This window comes from Lolium perenne, chromosome 7 (genome assembly GCF_019359855.2).
Source record: "Lolium perenne isolate Kyuss_39 chromosome 7, Kyuss_2.0, whole genome shotgun sequence".
Taxonomy (NCBI): Eukaryota; Viridiplantae; Streptophyta; class Magnoliopsida; order Poales; family Poaceae; genus Lolium; species Lolium perenne.
Genome location: NC_067250.2, coordinates 256,012,791 through 256,032,066, shown reverse-complemented (window position 1 = coordinate 256,032,066; position 19,276 = coordinate 256,012,791). Strand labels below are relative to the sequence as shown.

Genomic DNA, 19,276 nt, shown 5'->3' with positions numbered 1-19,276 from the left:
CACAAGTATTCGGAACATATATATCTATTCATAGAATAAATGTGATAATTTTTTGAAACACAGATATATAATTTTTCTAATATTTAAAAAACTGAGAGCACTGGTGCTCATGTGCACCAAATGCCCACTCATAACTAAACAAGTTAATGTTAAAACATTAGGACACGTATTCACGGCAAGAATAAGGAAGTTGGTGGAAATAAAGTATTAACAAGACACGATCAAACAAGCACATTTATCTTCTCGTAGTCATATGATTTCCCCTCAATCAATTTACAAACTGAAATCCCCAAGAAACCTAGTAGTTGCTAGTGTGCTACACCTACGGATGCGAAACCTTACGGAAAGATTACGCGCTGACGGGTCTCCTGACGTGTTGCCAGCGTGGAATAGAAACCTAGTCCGCACGGTAAGATAAAAAAAAAAAAACAGTCACGCAAGGTAAATCCCCGATCCTATCTCCTGGGGACGGAGCGAGGCGGCGTCGCGCCGTGATCTTGCGTCGGCCCGGCCGTTGTCGGTTGCAGCTGCTGGACGGCAAGCGCCGTCTCCCCGGTGAGCTGCTGGACGGGCGGACGACGTCTCCCTGGCGAGCTGCTGGACGTCAAGAGGCGTGCTGCTGAACGGGAAGCGACGCCTGCGTGGAGAGCTGCTGGACGGAAGCCGGCGGCGCGCAAGCTGTTGGACCACAGGCGGCAGCCTTGGCGAGCTCTTAGTACGGGCGCCTGCAGGCAGGGCATGGTTCCATCATCGACGACAAGGCAGGCGAGGCCCAACTGTAGCCTTGGTGCTGCATCTGGTATGTACATGTGCAGTATGAGCAGTAGACCATGGTGAATGGGGTTACGAAGAGAAGATTGATCTCTTGCAATCTTTGGTTACTGCTACAAGGCTTTTGGCTAAGATGAATTTACATTTGGATTTGCAGGACTTGTAGGTATATGGAAGAAGACAAATTGTAGAGTTGTCTTTGAGATCTGAATGTTGACGTCAAGTAGCAAAGCAAGCCTACAGTTCTGGAGTTGGATACCAGAACTGTGACTGCAGTTGTAAATAAAATGCTTGGAGCTTCATAAGAAGTTGGGATCTACAAAAATATAAAAAATCTGAAGGCATAACATAGTCCATAGCTTAGCAGTTCTTGATGAACTAGGAATAATGGTGTTTTTTTTGGACAGTATCCCAGGAACTTACCAACTGGTTGTAAGAGAAATGTTGTAAACTCTGATATTGTAAAATATACAATGTAGTTATGATCTTGATATTTTAAAGGATTGTAAACCTTGGTCTAACAACTTGTATTGTGGAATAATGAATAAGAAATATGTTTGCTGGAAACTTGTATGGTGTTTTGTTTGGACAGTATCCCAGTATTGTTGTTCTCTCAACAAAGATAGTAAGGTTATGCTGCTGATGCTTGAGGTAAGAACCATTAGAATAAATTGCAAAAGAAGATAAACTCTACTTGGCAGTATTAGCATACAATTTCTCCGAAAGAGGAATATTCAAGTGGCAACAATAATTCTTGTTGGTTGAACTGACATTGTTTCTTCATAATGTCAAATAGACAACAAAGCCTAGTAGACACTGATAGCTATTACATTAAGTTGCTATTGGACTTTTTCTTCTTTTCTCTTGCTTCACGAATAAGCTTATCAACTTTAGATTCCTTTCTCAATGAAGGAGGACGTCCAGCACATCTAACAGCTATTGGACTCACTATAGTTTTACTTGCTTCCCTAGTAGTTGGTGCACCACCTTCCTCCGAAGCAAGATGTTCATTGTTATTTGCAGAACTTGAGTTAATAGGTGGTTGAATTTTCAGATTGCGAAGCTGTTCAGTCAGATCATTGCATGACTCCTCTGACATGGCACCAATCTCTGCAACTGGGAAGAAAATATTGCACAACTTATCAAAACGTTTTGCAACAGGAGTGGCATCCACGCCTCCATATGTGCACCGGATAAAATTGTGTTTTCTTTTTACATTTTTTCTCCACCGATCAAGGATGTACTGTGAAGGAACCTCCTTGATTTTCTTGTGAGTCAACACACATAACACATGTGTACAGATAATACCTCTGAACTCAAAATGGCGACATGAACACTTAACTTCAAACTCTTCCACATTTAAATATACATGATAAATATAATCTTTTCTCCATCCTTCTTCTTTATCAATTAGCACATCCTCGATTATTTTGTACGTTTCTATTGCCCCTTCTTTTTGTATCATGGTACGGTTACAGTGCATTATGTTTGTTAGCTCCTCTTGAAACTCTTTGAACTTTGAATTTGTATAGACTAATTGAAACTGCTTCTCAATGTCAAAGTGTGTGATACAAGGTATGGTTGAATGGAAAGAACTGAAATCAGCAAGTATCTCCTTCTCAACTTTGTCACGAAGAGCATTCTCATATTGGCTAGTAAAATGCTTCAATGTTGTCTTGGCATTAACATACCCATCAAAGAATGCATGCATACTCTCACTACGTTGTGTAGTGGACATACCCGCCCAAAAAGCATCTTTCACAAATGCTGGTACCCAACGGTGGCGATTGTCATAGAGTCCTTTAAGCCATTCATTATCAACAATATTATACCTCTCAAGCATACGCATCCAAGAATCTTTAAAATCTGTAATTGTTAACGAATCATAAACTGCTTTGCCAATTGCTGTCTTGATATACTCATATTCATCATATCCACCTAACTTCTGAGGTAGCTTCTTCATTATATGCCACAAACACCACCTGTATCGAGCATTTGGAAAAACTATTTCCACGACATTCTGAATTGCTTTTACTTGATCGGACACAATAGCTCTTGGTTGACGATTTGACGTACATGTCAACCATGCTTCAAATAACCAAACAAATGTTGGAATATCTTCATTTGATAATAAAGCACATCCTAGCAACACAGATTGTCCATGATTATTCAACAAAAGAAGCAAAAGGCATATCATATTTTAATAAAATAGTCACAAACAGCCTCGGCATCACCATTTCCAAGTTTTAGTCTTCTAATTTTCTCTAGATAATTGCGACATTCTTTCTCACCAAAGGTCAGATTTTCATGACCATCCGCTTCCACAACAAGAGAATTGAAATTCTTGTTTACTCGTATTCCAGCCTGATCATTCAACTCAAGCCTCCGCTTAACATTGTAGTCCAACCTTTTGTTGCATCTAAATAACCGAGATTTATGTGGACTTAGTGTATGATTATGATCCAAAATAACCGTCGAAAGATGAAATTTTCCTCCCAGACCACGGACAATATTAACTTTAGCTTTACATCCTAACCCAGTTGTTGGATTTGGCTTCAATATATTTCTTGAGTTCGACTGGGTCTTACCATGACGAGAGCAACAAAGTGTGAGGTACCTTAGTTCTCCATTATCATCTCTGTTTGAGCTTCTTCTCGTCACACCAAACCCTTTTGCTTTAGCATAATTCTTGTAGTACTCTCGTACATCATCCTTAGTATCAAATGTCGTCTCCAATTCAGGATCTTTAAGTAACACATCATCTTGAGTTGCACCCTGGTTCTCTTCAAGTTCCACACTGCTTTTCTTCTGTTGCATCATCATCGCTTGAAATAGACATGTCACTTGATTCTTGAACACTATGTGTTTGATCATCCATTCCTACAAATCATAAAGTAAATTTGTTCTCTGTTAGTATTTAACCAGATCACATAAAAGCATGATAACATGAAGGACTTTACATGACGCCTGCAACATTTATCATACGATTGATAGACTGCCCTATGCTAGATAGGAATAAGCAACACGCATGCACCTAATTTATATGAATATCACACCTTCTAATTTGGGGCCAATAGCTCCTATGCGACACAGTTGAGTGAAATTCTCCACGGTGCGATGTTGTTGGCTCAAATAGCTACCATGCGTCGTTTTTTATGCTTCAAATAGCTCGCATGCGATAGGCAGCTGACGCGGGTTAAGAAACTTAGTTAGGATGCGATTAGGTTAGGACAGTGAGGGTTATAACAAGTGGGGTCCACCATGGTCCATGTACGGCAGAGTCAACCGTTCACGAGTGAGGGTCCCGCACGTCTCAACGGTCGGCTCGACTCGCGCGTGGTGAACTGGGAACGGCGGCGAGCGGCGGCGCCCTGGGCTTCTTCTCCGACAGCGGCCATTTTTCATCTCAGCGGCGGCGGAGCGTCTATCTCGGCGGCGGCGGAGCTATTGCAGGTGAGTAATTGCAAAACCCTAGTCTCATACACCTGGATCTTGGCCTGATTTTCTTTTTTGTTGCCGATTTAGAATCTGCGTATCTGGGCGGATCGAGAGGAGCGCGGGCTGAATCGGATGGAGGGACGAGACGGTGCTTCAAATCGGTAATGCGCCCCTTCTTTTAATGTTATCGTTATCGATTTGGGGCCGATTTGGGGATCAATTGCTTACGCTGCCGCTGCCCACCATTGACAGGGGAGATGTTGCGCCCGATTCTGCCAGCACATTCGCAATTACAGTCGAATTTTTTCCATGTAAAGCCAAGTTGAGTGATGGAAGCATCCAAGATATTGCAAATAGCACCGTGAGGTTGGCTCTTGATCTTGAAGATGTTGATCCGCAGGAATTGGAGGGAAAGGAGGAGGAGGCCGTGCGCAATCTGGTGGAGAAGATAGGGGAGAAGATTGTTTGGGGTCCAGAACAAGAGGTGTCTGTGCTACGGTTTGACAACTATAAGGGTGAATATGTGAGAATTGAAGATGGAGAATCTATGGTTGCTGAAATTGATCGTCAAGAAGGGTGGGAAAGCAATCAAGTAAGTTTTCATGCAGAGTTTATTGATCTACACACAAATTCCAGAGTAGGTTATGTGCCATCAAAGATGGCTGCACAGATGCAAGATGATGAGTGGGCTTCACAAAGGAGGGGGTAGATGTTGGCATTGTTCACTGAACCGACAATACTAGCTGAAGATATAGGGGCTGATGCAGATGCAGAGGAGGGAAATCATGGTGCTCAAAAGATTGTTGTTGACTGGAATGTAGTAGAGTTAAATGAAAAAACAGATTTAGTCATTGCACCAATATCTGACATTGAAATGACCAAAATGTTTGGCATTCCAGTTGATGATAGAGATGAAGGCCGTGCAACTGAGGATGACAGTTCTTTGCCTGCAGATGGTAACACAAATGCAGGCCGTGGAAATGAGGATGAAGAAGACCTGATGAGACAGGCTGCAGATGATGTGGATGATGCAAATGACAATGAGCTGGTCTGTTTGTATGACAAAGAGAACCCAGTTGTTGAGGTTGGAAAGTTGTGGCCAAATATGAATGAGTTTAGGATGTCTTTTAGGACCTATGCAGTGAAAAAAGAGTTTGATGCCAAGACTATGTGGACTGATAGGAAGAAATTTTATGCTAGGTGCAAAGGCTATGATGGTGGTGGAAATCCATGCAAATGGTACATATCTGCCAGACTACAACTTTGATGGCGATCTGATCGGGGTAAATCAAATACCAAACCAGCATACATGTATGACCACTTCACAGAGAGTTTCAAATATGACAAACCAGCTTTGGATTACAGAGAAGATTACTCCTATTTTAGCAAAAACTCCAAACACTACTGCAAAAAGGCTTAAAGTGGACTTGGAGAAGCTATACCCCATCAAACTGAAATATACCACAGTTTGGAAGGCAAAACAAAGGGCAATGAAATCATTGTATGGTGACTGGGCAAATACATTTAGGATGTTGTATAGCTTTAAAGCTGAGGTGGAGAAGAGGTCACCTGGAAGTGTGGTGGAGATAGATACGGAGGTTACAGAGGATGGCAGTGTTTACTTCAGCAAGTTTTTTATGTGTTTGAAGCCTTGCATAGATGGATTCAAAGCAGGATGTCGTCCATATTTGAGCATAGACTCTTCTTTTTTGACTGGCAAGTGGAATGGTCAGTTGGCTGCATGCAATGCTTTGGATGGACACAACTGGATGTTCCAAATTACAATTGGACTGTTTCAATCAGAGACAGAGGCAAGCTGGACATGGTTCATGATGCAACTGAAAAGATGCATAGGCCAGTTTCACCTTTGGCCATCCACACAGATGCATGTAAAGGGCTGGAAAATGCTGTAAAAAATGTTTTCCCCCATGCTGAGCAGAGAGAGTGCTTTGTACATATGTGGATGAATCTGATAAATTTTTTTAAAGGAGATGAATTTGGGCGCATGTGGCCAGCAGCAAGAGCTTACAGAGCACAGACACATTCCTACCACCTTGGTAAGATCATGGAAGCTTGTGCTGACAATGAATTTGCTTCCTGGTTGAACACATACCATTCTCTATTGTGGTACAGATCAGGTTTTAATACTGCAATAAAATGTGATCACATCAATAACAACTTGGCAGAAAGTTTCAACAATAAAGTGAAAGATTTAAAAGATTTGCCTGTGCATGACATGGTGGACCAAATAAGGATCATGATCATGCGTTTGTGGGACTTGAGAGGAAGACTTGGTGATATGTTGGAAGGGGACAAGCTTCCAGCAGTGGTACAACAGGTGGTCAACAAGAGTAGAAACCTTTCACATCTATCTGTTGAGAAATCCTCCTTATTTGATGCTGAAGTTAAAGATGCAAGGAGTGTCAAGAGGCATGTGGTAAACATTGAGTTGCAGGAGTGCACTTGCCTAGAGTGGCAACACACTGGAAAACCATGTGAGCATGCCATAATTTTTTTGGCATCTAAACCCAGGTTAAATATGCACCCATATTTGCATGAGTATTACTCAGTACAAAAGTTTAAGGCTGCATATGCAACTCCAATTCCAGCCTTGACTGACCAATCTCAGTGGCCTGAGGTGGATATAGAATTTACACTGTGTCCCCCTCTGAGTAAAAGAAAGGCTGGGAGGCCCAAACAGAGCAGATACAAAGCTTGGTTTGAGAAGGGGGGTTGTAGTAAGAAGGGGAAAAAGGAAAAACCAGAAAAGCCTAAAAGGGCTCAAAAAGGTAACAAAAACAGGTGCAAGTTGTGTGAGGAACTTGGGCATAGAATTGGTTCCCCAAAATGCCGTTACACTCCTGTACAACTAAAGTATGTTAATGTTAATTCTCCAATTTATGTACCTTGTTTCATTTGCTTATTTCAGTATCTAATTTATATCCTTGTTCCAATTTATATGCTTTTTTAAGGAGGAAGCGTGGAGAAAAAGCCCCACCTCTTGTTGTTGAACAGTGCTGGCCAATGAAAAAGCCAAGACTCAATGGCTATAGAAAGAAAAGAAACAGTTTGGTCAATGCACCAGTGCGAGATGAACCTGTTTCAGAGCTACTTCTGTTGCCTCAACTATATTTGACTATTGAGTTGCCAGATGAACCTGTTCTGGAGGTTATGATGAATTCTGAACCTGTTCTAGAGGTTATGATGAATTCTGAACCTGTTCTAGAGGTTGTGCTGAATTCTGAAGCTCAGGAGGTTATGCCAGATGTGCCTGTGGCTGCTGATGTGCCTGTGCCTCAGGAGGTTATGCCTGTGCCAGATTTGCCTATGGCTGCTGATGTGCTTGTGCCTGTGCCAGATGTGCAAAAGATGAGGGGGCCTAGTGGTTGCGGCAAAAAGTTCAGGAGTATGAACAAACTATGCTATGGTACTGCAATGACAAGTGGTAGGAAGAAGCAGAAGAAATAGTTTGATGTAATGGTTTTAAACTTATGTGCTATGGTGTGGAAACTTATTATTTGTAATTTGAATAGATTTCAAATTTGAACCAATTTCAAATTTGAACCAAGTTTGAAAGTTGACATCATTTTTGATGTTGCAATGCTATTTGAATGTTATGCACTAGTTTATGCACTAGTTTGTTATAACTTGTTAATCAACTGGACAATTTTGTGGAGTAACTCATTTTCATCAGTTTAATGAAAGATGTGTTCAAAAACGGCCTCCGGGTGAGGGTAAACGACCCCATTTCTAAGCAACTTTTTTTTCAACCTTGTCTAAATCATCTTATGTTACTTGAGTTGTTGCTAGATGATATAAGAAGACAATGTGAGCAGGATTCATATTTTTTTGAATTTTTTTAAATTTTTTATCCTCATTTCAAATCTGGTCAAAGCTATGGTTTGACTAGCATTAAAACATGGTCAAAACACAAAATTGAGAAATGAAGCATGGATCCTTCTTACTTACACCAAAATGAACCTATTTCCAAGTTTTGGTTCCATTCCATGATTCAAAGTTCAAATCCTTCTCTCAAATCCTCGACTTCGTACGGCAGAGTTCAAGATATCGCATTGTACACATGATTTTTTCGTTACAATGTATCTAGACCATGTTTATCAACTTGAGTTGTTGCTACATGATATAAGAAGACAATGTGAGCAGGATTCATATTTTTTTGAATTTTTTTGAATTTTTTATCCTCATTTCAAATCTGGTCAAAGCTATGGTTTGACTAGCATTAAAACATGGTCAAAACACAAAATTGAGAAATGAAGCATGGATCCTTCTTACTTACACCAAAATGAACCTATTTCCAAGTTTTGGTTCCATTCCATGATTCAAAGTTCAAACCCTTCTCTCAAATCCTCGACTTAAATGCAGCGAGTTCAAGATATCGCATTGTACACATGATTTTTTCGTTACAATGTATCTAGACCATGTTTATCAACTTGAGTTGTTGCTACATGATATAAGAAGACAATGTGAGCAGGATTCATATTTTTTTGAATTTTTTTGAATTTTTTATCCTCATTTCAAATCTGGTCAAAGCTATGGTTTGACTAGCATTAAAACATGGTCAAAACACAAAATTGAGAAATGAAGCATGGATCCTTCTTACTTACACCAAAATGAACCTATTTCCAAGTTTTGGTTCCATTCCATGATTCAAAGTTCAAACCCTTCTCTCAAATCCTCGACTTCGTACGGCAGAGTTCAAGATATCGCATTGTACACATGATTTTTTCGTTACAATGTATCTAGACCATGTTTATCAACTTGAGTTGTTGCTACATGATATAAGAAGACAATGTGAGCAGGATTCATATTTTTTTGAATTTTTTATCCTCATTTCAAATCTGATCAAAGCTATGGTTTGACTAGCATTAAAACATGGTCAAAACACAAAATTGAGAAATGAAGCATGGATCCTTCTTACTTACACCAAAATGAACCTATTTCCAAGTTTTGGTTCCATTCCATGATTCAAAGTTCAAACCCTTCTCTCAAATCCTCGACTTCGTACGGCAAAGTTCAAGATATCGCATTGTACACATGATTTTTTCGTTACAATGTATCTAGACCATGTTTATCAACTTGAGTTGTTGCTACATGATATAAGAAGACAATGTGAGCAGGATTCATATTTTTTTGAATTTTTTTGAATTTTTTATCCTCATTTCAAATCTGGTCAAAGCTATGGTTGGACTAGCATTAAAACATGGTCAAAACACAAAATTGAGAAATGAAGCATGGATCCTTCTTACTTACACCAAAATGAACATATTTCCAAGTTTTGGTTCCATTCCATGATTCAAAGTTCAAACCCTTCTCTCAAATCCTCGACTTCGTACGGCAGAGTTCAAGATATCGCATTGTACACATGATTTTTTCGTTACAATGTATCTAGACCATGTTTATCAACTTGAGTTGTTGCTACATGATATAAGAAGACAATGTGAGCAGGATTCATATTTTTTTGATTTTTTTTGAATTTTTTATCCTCATTTCAAATCTGCTGGCCAGCTAACCCTAACGGCCAATCTGGACCGTCAGCTAACCCTGAGGACCAACCACATTCGTCCGATCTGTGCTTCTATAAGGATTCCACGGGCTGGCGAGCGTGATCCGTGGGAGGACTAGTTCTCGAATCTGATTGGCTGCCATCTTTTCTCTCTTTGGGCTGAGCTCAGATCCTTTTGTCCGCTGGGCCGAATCGTGTCGCCTCCTGGAGAGCCTGCGCCCGACCGAGCCATCGAGCAGAACGCCCACGTCGGCATGCATGCCCCATGCAGCGTCGCAGCAGAGCTATTGTCTTGTAGAGTGCAGCCTCCTAGTCTCAGCCTTGCCACTCCTTTTAAAGCTACACATAAAATACGGGGCCCTAAAATACGAGGCCGGGCTGTGTGTGCCGTGTGTCATTGGAATCTAGGGGAGCAACGGTAAAACCAACGGTAACAAAACTTACTTTATTTTATTCAATTAATTATCATCTGTCATAACAAAACTGATTTTGTTTTATCCAACTCTTTTTCATGTGTCTTTCTGAAATACAAGCATAACATACTTAGTTTCTTCAAAATCAAATCATGCTTGTGTGTCATTGCCAAATCCAAACATAAAAAAACTCGTTTTGATTTATTTAACTCATTTTCGTGTGTCTTTGCCAAGTACAAACATAACATACTTAGTTTCTTGAAATTAGATCATGCTTGTGTGTCATTGCAATATCCAAACATATGATAACTCATTTTGTTTTATCCAACTCTTTTTGGTGTGTCTTTGCCAAATACAAGAATAACATATTTAGTTTCTTGAAAATCAAATCATGCTTGTGTGTCATTGCCAAATCCAAACATAACAAAACTCGTTTTGATTTATTTAACTCATTTTCGTGTGTCTTTGCCAAGTACAAACATAACATACTTAGTTTCTTGAAATTAGATCATGCTTATGTGTCATTGCAATATCCAAACATATGATAACTCATTTTGATTTATTCAAATCATTTTGGTGTGTCTTTGCCAAATACAAGAATAACATATTTAGTTTCTTGAAAATCAAATCATGCTTGTGTGTCATTGCCAAATCCAAACATACCAAAACTCATTTTGGTTTATTCAACTCATTTTTCGTGTGTGTTTGCCAAATACAAGCATAACATAGTTTCTTTAAATCAACTCATTTTCGTGTCTATTTTACAAACTCTTTTTATTTTAGTCGATTCATTTTCTTAATACTCTACTTTAAGTGCAAACGGTCATGTACAAACATACACAAGCAAATCAGAAGGGCATCTTTTTTCAGCCCTGCCCGCGTAGTACCGTAGCTATTTATTACGTCTCAGGCCCGTGTCGCCCGTCGGTGTCGCAGTGCGGGGGGCGGCGTGCTCTCTTTTCAGCGGGCGAGCAGCTCACATTGGCGGGCAGTGCAGGCAGACGTGCCATCGTTTCAGCAAACACGGGCATGCAACCGACCACGGGTCATGCTCATCCATTTAATTTTCTCACACGCCCCCTCCCCTTCTCCTTCTCTTTCACACGATGCCCCCGTCCACTCCCCTTCCTCTGGCTATTTAAGGGCACCCATCCCCTTCCTCTTCACCACTCACCACTACTCTCCTTCTCTCAAGCCGCAACCGTCCCATCCGTGCCCTAGCCCTAGCCACCACCAAGCCCATGGCGTTCACCCACCCAACCTACCATCTCCCGGCGACCGTCCCGGAGCGCGAGTTCCCGGCGGGAGTGATTGTGGAGAACCAACTCCGTGTGTGGACCATTTCTAGGTGGAGGACTGGTAGGGAACTTGCGGAGGTATTCCTCTCGCAAGGCTACCGCCACCTCAACCTTCCTCGCGGCGCGCCGCCCATGTTCCACCTCGACGGGTACTTCGACGGGGACAACGGTCAACTCCAGATCGGCCTCACCGTCCGCTTTGTCAACCCCCACGACGCCTTCTTCCTTCTTGGGAAGGTGTTTTGGTGTGGATGCGAGTTCATCGCATTCACAACCTACAATATCTTCACCAATTTCCGTGCAATCTTCCCCTCTCTCGGGAACATGCACACCCTCCCCTACAACTTCCACTACCCGCCCACCATCACCATCGAGGAGGAGGAGGAGTGACCACCGGAGGAGCCAAGCCAAGGAGGAGCCAAGCCAAGGAGGAGCCAAGGATGACGGCGTCGTGTCTTCTTTTAATGTTTTCTAGTTTTTATTATCTATTGTCGTTGTGTGTGTTTTTTATCGTGTGAGTTTGTATCGTGTGAGTTTGTACCGTGTGCTTGCCAAGGAGTTTATTATCTATTCTATTTAATTTCCATGTTTTATGAGTATTTTTATTTAATTTTCATGTGGTCAAACATTTATGCATTTGGTAAAACATTTGTGCATCACATTGCTCAATCCTAACCCCTTAAACATCTACAACTGAGAAAAGAGTGATATGAAATGAAAAACCCAGGCCGTGCTTTACATTTAACTTAACAGGCCGGGCCACAGGGTTAGGTCTCAATCCTTACCTTTTTTTTTTCGTTTACAGACGCAGCCCGCTTTACATTTAGCTTAACAGGCCGGGCCAGGCCCAGGCCGCTTCTCTTTTCCTCCACTTCTTTTCATCTATTTTTTTTTATTTTTTCTTTTGCTTCTCATTTTCTGTGCTCAAATTTGAATGTTACTCATTTTATTTACAAAACTTTATAATACAATTTGCTCATTGCCTTATATTGAAGGCTACATAACAATGCACTTTGTTCTTCTATCACAAAAACAGTGCACATTGAACGGTAATTAACATTGCACAAAAACTAAATTGCAACTCATTCTTCACGGTCATCTAGATGGAAATCAAACAGGGGTGCCCTGTCATTCATATCTAACTGCATCGTCTATCGACTAATGATCAGCACATAAGCAATCCCAAGAGCAATTACACAAATATAAAAGAATGCAGCCATCATATTATCCTGCTTCTTCAGAACCACGAGTTTCTTTATCTGCTTGTGCATCTGCTTAGCTACCTTGAATTCTTCCCCATTCCCAACAGTTGAAGCAAGCCCGCCGGTGGTGGGAGCTACAGATTTGTCCAACATCAGCCCCAGGGATGCGCCTTGACCTTGAATCCTATCGATGTACTCGTCCAACCACTCAAAATGCTTGCAATTGCGTAGATCCTGAAACCAATTCCCAAATCAGAACGATGAACCCTAATTCCCAAATCGGAAATATGAACCCTAATCCCCAAATCGGCACAAAAAGCAGAAATTGGACACACCAAAATGAAATTGGGAGAGGCATAACCAAGATCTGACCTTCCCGGCCTCGCTTGTCGTCGCACTTGACATACTCGCGCCCAAGATTGCCGTGCGTGTCGGACATGGTGACACGCCGCTTCAGGGGGGCGGTACGGGGGCAATCCGGGCAACTCATCATCGGCACTGGACCATATTGCGGCCAGCGGGATTGGGAGGATGAAGCGCTCGACATCTGCCGCCGCGATTTGTCGCCGGAGCCCGAGAAGAAGAGGGGAGAGGGGTGGAAGATGCGGGCAACGGTCGAAATGGTGGCGTTGGATGGCTCCGGGGAGTGGCGGCTCTGTTTTCTGTTGTTAGTTGTGGGTCCCACGCCGTGACGTGGACAACTGGTGGGTCCCGCGCTTGAGGCCCCCTCAGCTGATGTGTATAAGTTGTGGGACCAGTGCTTGAGGCCCCTCGGCTGATGTGTATAAGTTGTGGGACCCGCGACAATCACATAATACTACCACTAACCTGTGTCTGGGCCGACTGTCGCACATAGGCTATTTGGGCCATCTTAGCTGTCGCACGAGAGCTATTTCCACCAACAACGTCGCATTCTGGACGCGTTTCTCCAACGACATCGCATAGGAGCTATTCGCCCTCTAATTTGCAGTTAGGGTCGATATGGACGATGGCAAACCTTCTTGATCAACTTGAGCAGCTCGGCCAGGTACTTGGGTGGGCATCCGTGGACGACGAACAGCTCGGCCGGTGGCACGACAGCGAGGTCTAGCTGCAGTGCAAGGAAAACGGTGAGCTACCTGAATATGGCTGGACGTTCACGACACCATGGAGGCAGCTCTGTATTCCCCAATTCACAAAAATAAAGCTATGTATTCCTCGATCTAAACCAGGTGTAGAACTTACACTGCAGTTTCCGCTTGTCGCATAATTAGCGGCACGTCCGACGTCCGGGGAGCAGCTCGCCGGCGGCAGAACGGCGAGGTCTACTGCAGGTTTTGAGGAAGATTGGGAGCTCCGTATGCGCGTCCGTCGATGGGCAAATAGCCAAATACTGGGCTGACGGGGGTGCAGCTTCCGATCTCAACGAAGGCCAAAACATAAGGGACAGTTTGAGCTTTTCGTTGCCAAATTAGCGGCACTTCCTCCTTTTTCCGTTCAGCCTCCACGCGGCCTCCACGTTGGATCCAAGCCTTGTCAACCCGTAACTCGTCCGTAACCCTCCGTAGATATAGCATAGGATAGACCCGCCCTGATGGATGACACCTATCCGCCCAAAATTTCCATGTACGCAAGTCACACTTCACGATTCCCTCTATAGCTAGCTGATGTGATGGTGATGGTCTATACAACATGCACGCATACGGATCTTATGTATTCGTTTCAAACTGCGGAGTAGATGAGCAATTCTTGACGGACATAGACCTGAGGCCGGTACTTTCATCGGGAGTTGACCGGTGGCGGTATGCGTGCATGTTGTATAGACCATCACCATCAGGCCATCTAAGCACAACGAGATGAACACATACTCCCTCCGTCCCATTTTAATTAACTTGGCTGTCTTTTTTGTGAAAACCCCCCCACCTTTTCTTTTTTTTGAGCGGTTGACAAGTCAACTGGAAACCAGCCCGTCGTCCCCTTCCCCTACCCCTGTCGGGAGCCCGTCGCTCGCGCGGAGTTCATGGCGAAGGAGCGGTCGCGGCGTGAGCTGATCTCCCTGCGCTGGAGCTTCCTGACGCTGCTGACGGGCGCCTCCTGCCTGGGCCGCTTCCTGGCCACCACCCGCCAAAGATCGCCGAGATCCGCCTCGCCTCCATCCCCGCTCGCCCGGCCGCCTCGGCTCCATCCCCGCTCGCCTGGCCGCCCCGCAGATTCCCCGGATGGCAGACAGATCCCCCGCTCACGCGTGCACACAGAGCCATGGCCGGCGCGCGAGCTAGGGTTCGGGAGCTCGGAGATTTCGTGCCCAGCAGGAGCGGGCGGAGGCTCCTGATTTCGTGCCCAGCAGGAGATTTCGATCCAGTGCTGGACGGAGATTACTTTTTTTTGTTAAGGACTGGACTGTAAAATGAGATTAGTGAACCATTTTTCTCCTCCCATGTTGATTAAAACGGGACGGAGGGAGTATTTCTGTTTCTAAAATCCCAAGAAATGATGAGTGATACCGCCGCCGGTGGCCTAAGAAAATGGCGCCGCGTGGCTGCCGTTGCATCGGCCATTGAGGTGAGATACAGTCGGCGCTCCGCGGATGTTGCGCGCCAAGTTGCCGCGCTGCTATTTCGCTGGCATGGAGGAAGAACTGCGTTGGGCGGTCACGCAGTCCCATGGCAGCCGTCAAGCAAACCAAGTATTATGTGCTCCGATTCCAATTATCTAGATCATGTCAAATTATCAATCGCTGGAGATATGTAGTAAGCAGACATCAGAATTAGAAAAGGGGAATCGCGAAGTGGAACTTGGGTGGAAATTTGGGCGGACAGGTGTCATCCATCAGGGTGGGTCTATCTCTATCCTGCTAGTACATGCCTTTCCTTTTCTCGTTAGGAAACACTAGGAACAGAGGAATCCTAATAACGCTAGATCTAACACAAAATGACTGAAATGGGATAAGAACAAGGGAGCAAAGGGTTACCTCCGGCTCGTCGTCGACGATGCTGGTGTCGTAGGGGTTCTCCGGCGCGACGTACGGCACTGGTTCGTACGGGTCCCAAGTGACGGGGGCCTGGACGGTGGCGGCGGCCGATGCGCCAGCTGCTACGTTGGAAGCAGCGACAGGGGCCTGGACGGGGACAGCAGCCGATGCGCCGGCGGCTGATGCGCCGGCTGCTACGTTGGAAGCAACGACATGGGCCTGGACGGGGGCAGCGGCCGATGCGCCGGCGGCTGATGCGCCGACAATGGGCATCTCCTTCTTCTCCATCGCCGGCGGTTTTCTTCGGGGTTTTTACTTCGGTTGTGGAGAAGATGATGGGACAGGAGAGGCGGTTGCAGTGATAACGTGCGTCGAGGGAGAGGAAAAGGGCTCTATAAATACGAAGGTGGAGTGTACCGCAACACGCGTCCGCTATGCATGGCTGCAGCGTGCACCGCGACACGAGTCTAACCCTGGGACGTTTGATGTACTCAGTTATAACCTCAGGCCTTATACAGAAATTTTATCTGTACTCAGTTTTCCCCTCGAGTACTTAGACTGGCAAGTGCAATATACTCAGTTTTACCCTCAAGTAGCTAGTCAACAGAGAGTCAACAAATGAGATTAACATATCTAATTGAGGCATTTCATGCGCAAAAAAATTCAAAAAAATAAAAACATAGTGGCACCTACTCATGGAGTCTTCCTACGCAACCTGCTGATGGCGTGTATTTCACACGTTCGTTGGGCAACCCCAAGAGGAAGGTATGATGCGCACAGCAGCAAGTTTTCCCTCAGAAAGAAACCAAGGTTTATCGAACCAGGAGGAGCCAAGAAGCACGTTGAAGGTTGATGGCGGCGAGATGTAGTGCGGCGCAACACCAGGGATTCCGGCGCCAACGTGGAACCTGCACAACACAACCAAAGTACTTTGCCCCAACGAAACAGTGAGGTTGTCACTCTCACCGGCTTGCTGTAACAAAGAGTTAACCGTATTGTGTGGAAGATGATTGTTTGCAGAAAACAGTAGAACAGTATTGCAGTAGATTGTATTTCAGTAAAGAGAATTGGACCGGGGTCCACAGTTCACTAGAGGTGTCTCTCCCATAAGACGAACCGCATGTTGGGTGAACAAATTACAGTTAGGCAATTGACAAATAAAGAGAGCATGACAATGCACATACATATCATGATGAGTATAGTGAGATTTAATTGGGCATTACGACAAAGTACATAGACCGCCATCCAACTGCATCTATGCCTAAAAAGTCCACCTTCAGGTTATCATCCGAACCCCCTCCAGTATTAAGTTGCAAGCAACAGACAATTGCATTAAGTATGGTGCGTAATGTAATCAACAACTACATCCTTAGACATAGCATCAATGTTTTATCCCTAGTGGCAACAAGACAACACAACCTTAGAACTTTCTCACATCGTCCTGTGTCAATGCAGGCATGAACCCACTATCGAGCATAAGTACTCCCTCTTGGAGTTACAAGCATCTACTTGGCCAGAGCATCTACTAGTAACGGAGAGCATGCAAGATCATAAACAACACATAAGCATAACTTTGATAATCAACATAACAAGTATTCTCTATTCATCGGATCCCAACAAACGCAACATATAGAATTACAGATAGATGATCTTGATCATGTTAGGCAGCTCACAAGATCCGACAATGATAGCACAATGGGGAGAAGACAACCATCTAGCTACTGCTATGGACCCATAGTCCAGGGGTAGACTACTCACACATCACACCGGAGGCGACCATGGCGGCGTAGAGTCCTCCGGGAGATGATTCCCCTCTCCGGCAGGTGCCGGAGGCGATCTCTGGATCCCGAGATGGGATCGGCGGCGGCGGCGTCTCTGGAAGGTTTTCCGTATCGTGGTTCTCGATGCGGGGTTTCGTCACGGAGGCTATTTGTAGGCGGAAGGGCAGAGTCGGGGGCCAAACGAGGGGGCCACACCATAGGGCGGCGCGGGCCCCCCCTGGGCCGCGCCGCCACGTGGTGTCGCCACCTCGTGGCCCCACTTCGTGTGTTCTTCGGTCTTCTGGAAGCTCCGTGGAAAAATAGGCCCCTGGGCTTTGATTTCGTCCAATTCCGAGAATATTTCCTTACTAGGATTTCTGAAACCAAAAACAGCAGAAAACAAAGAATCGGCACTTCGGCATCTTGTTAATAGGTTAGTTCCAGAAAATGCACGAATATGACATAAAGTGTGCATAAAACATGTAGATAACATCAATAATGTGGCATGGAACATAAGAAATTATCGATACGTCGGAGACGTATCAGCATCCCCAAGCTTAGTTCTGCTCGTCCCGAGCAGGTAAAACGATAACACGGATAATTTCTGGAGTGACATGCCATCATAATCTTGATCATACTATTTGTAAAGCATATGTAGTGAATGCAGCGATCAAAACAATGTGTATGACATGAATAAACAAGTGAATCATATAGCAAAGACTTTTCATGAATAGCACTTCAAGACAAGCATCAATAAGTCTTGCATAAGAGTTAACTCATAAAGCAATAATTCAAAGTAAAGGTATTGAAGCAACACAAAAGAAGATTAAGTTTCAGCGGTTGCTTTCAACTTGTAACATGTATATCTCATGGATATTGTCAACATAGAGTAATATAATAAGTGCAATAAGCAAGTATGTAGGAATCAATGCATAGTTCACACAAGTGTTTGCTTCTTGAGGTGGAGAGAAATAGGTGAACCGACTCAACATTGAAAGTAAAAGAATGGTCCTCATAGAGGAAAAGCATCGATTGCTATATTTGTGCTAGAGCTTTGATTTTGAAAACATGAAACAATTTTGTCAACGGTAGTAATAAAGCATATGCATCATGTAAATTATATCTTATAAGTTGCAAGCCTCATGCATAGTGTACTAATAGTGCCCGCACCTTGTCCTAATTAGCTTGGACTACCTGGATTATCACCGCAATACATATGCTTTAACCAAGTATCACAAAGGGGTACCTCTATGCCGCCCGTACAAAGGTCTAAGGAGAAAGCTCGCATTTGGATTTCTCGCTTTTGATTATTCTCAACTTAGACATCCATACCGGGACAACATAGACAACGAGATAATGGACTCCTCTTTTAATGCTTTAAGCATTCAACAACAATTAATTCTTTTCTCATTAGAGATTTGAGGATGTTTGTCCAAAACTGAAACTTCCACCATGGAACATGGCTTTAGTTAGCGGCCCAATGTTCTTCTCTCACAATATGCATGCTCAAACCATTCAACTCAGAGTAGATCGCCCTTACTTGAGACAAGACGAACATGCATAGCAACTCACATGAAATTCAACAATGAGTTGATGGCGTTCCCCAAGTAAACATGGTTATCGCACAACAAGCAACTTAATAAGAGATAAAGTGCATAATTACATATTCAATACCACAATAGTTTTTAAGCTATTTGTCCCATGAGCTATATATTGCAAAGGTGAATGATGGAATTTTAAAGGTAGCACTCAAGCAATTTACTTTGGAATGGCTGGAAAATACCATGTAGTAGGTAGGTATGGTGGACACAAATGGCATAGTGGTTGGCTCAAGTATTTTGGATGCATGAGAAGTATTCCCTCTCGATACAAGGTTTAGGCTAGCAAGGCTTATTTGAAACAAACACAAGGATGAACCGG

General features: G+C 43.7%; 1 long non-coding RNA gene across 1 annotated transcript; it reads left to right on the top strand.

The window, feature by feature from the left end:
• The first annotated feature begins 417 nt into the window (after positions 1 to 417).
• Positions 418 to 1,338, top strand: LOC127313475 (uncharacterized). The gene is made up of 2 exons (XR_011748210.1): positions 418 to 799; positions 929 to 1,338. It is a non-coding gene; the product is annotated as an uncharacterized lncRNA (long non-coding RNA).
• The last annotated feature ends 17,938 nt before the right edge of the window (positions 1,339 to 19,276 follow it).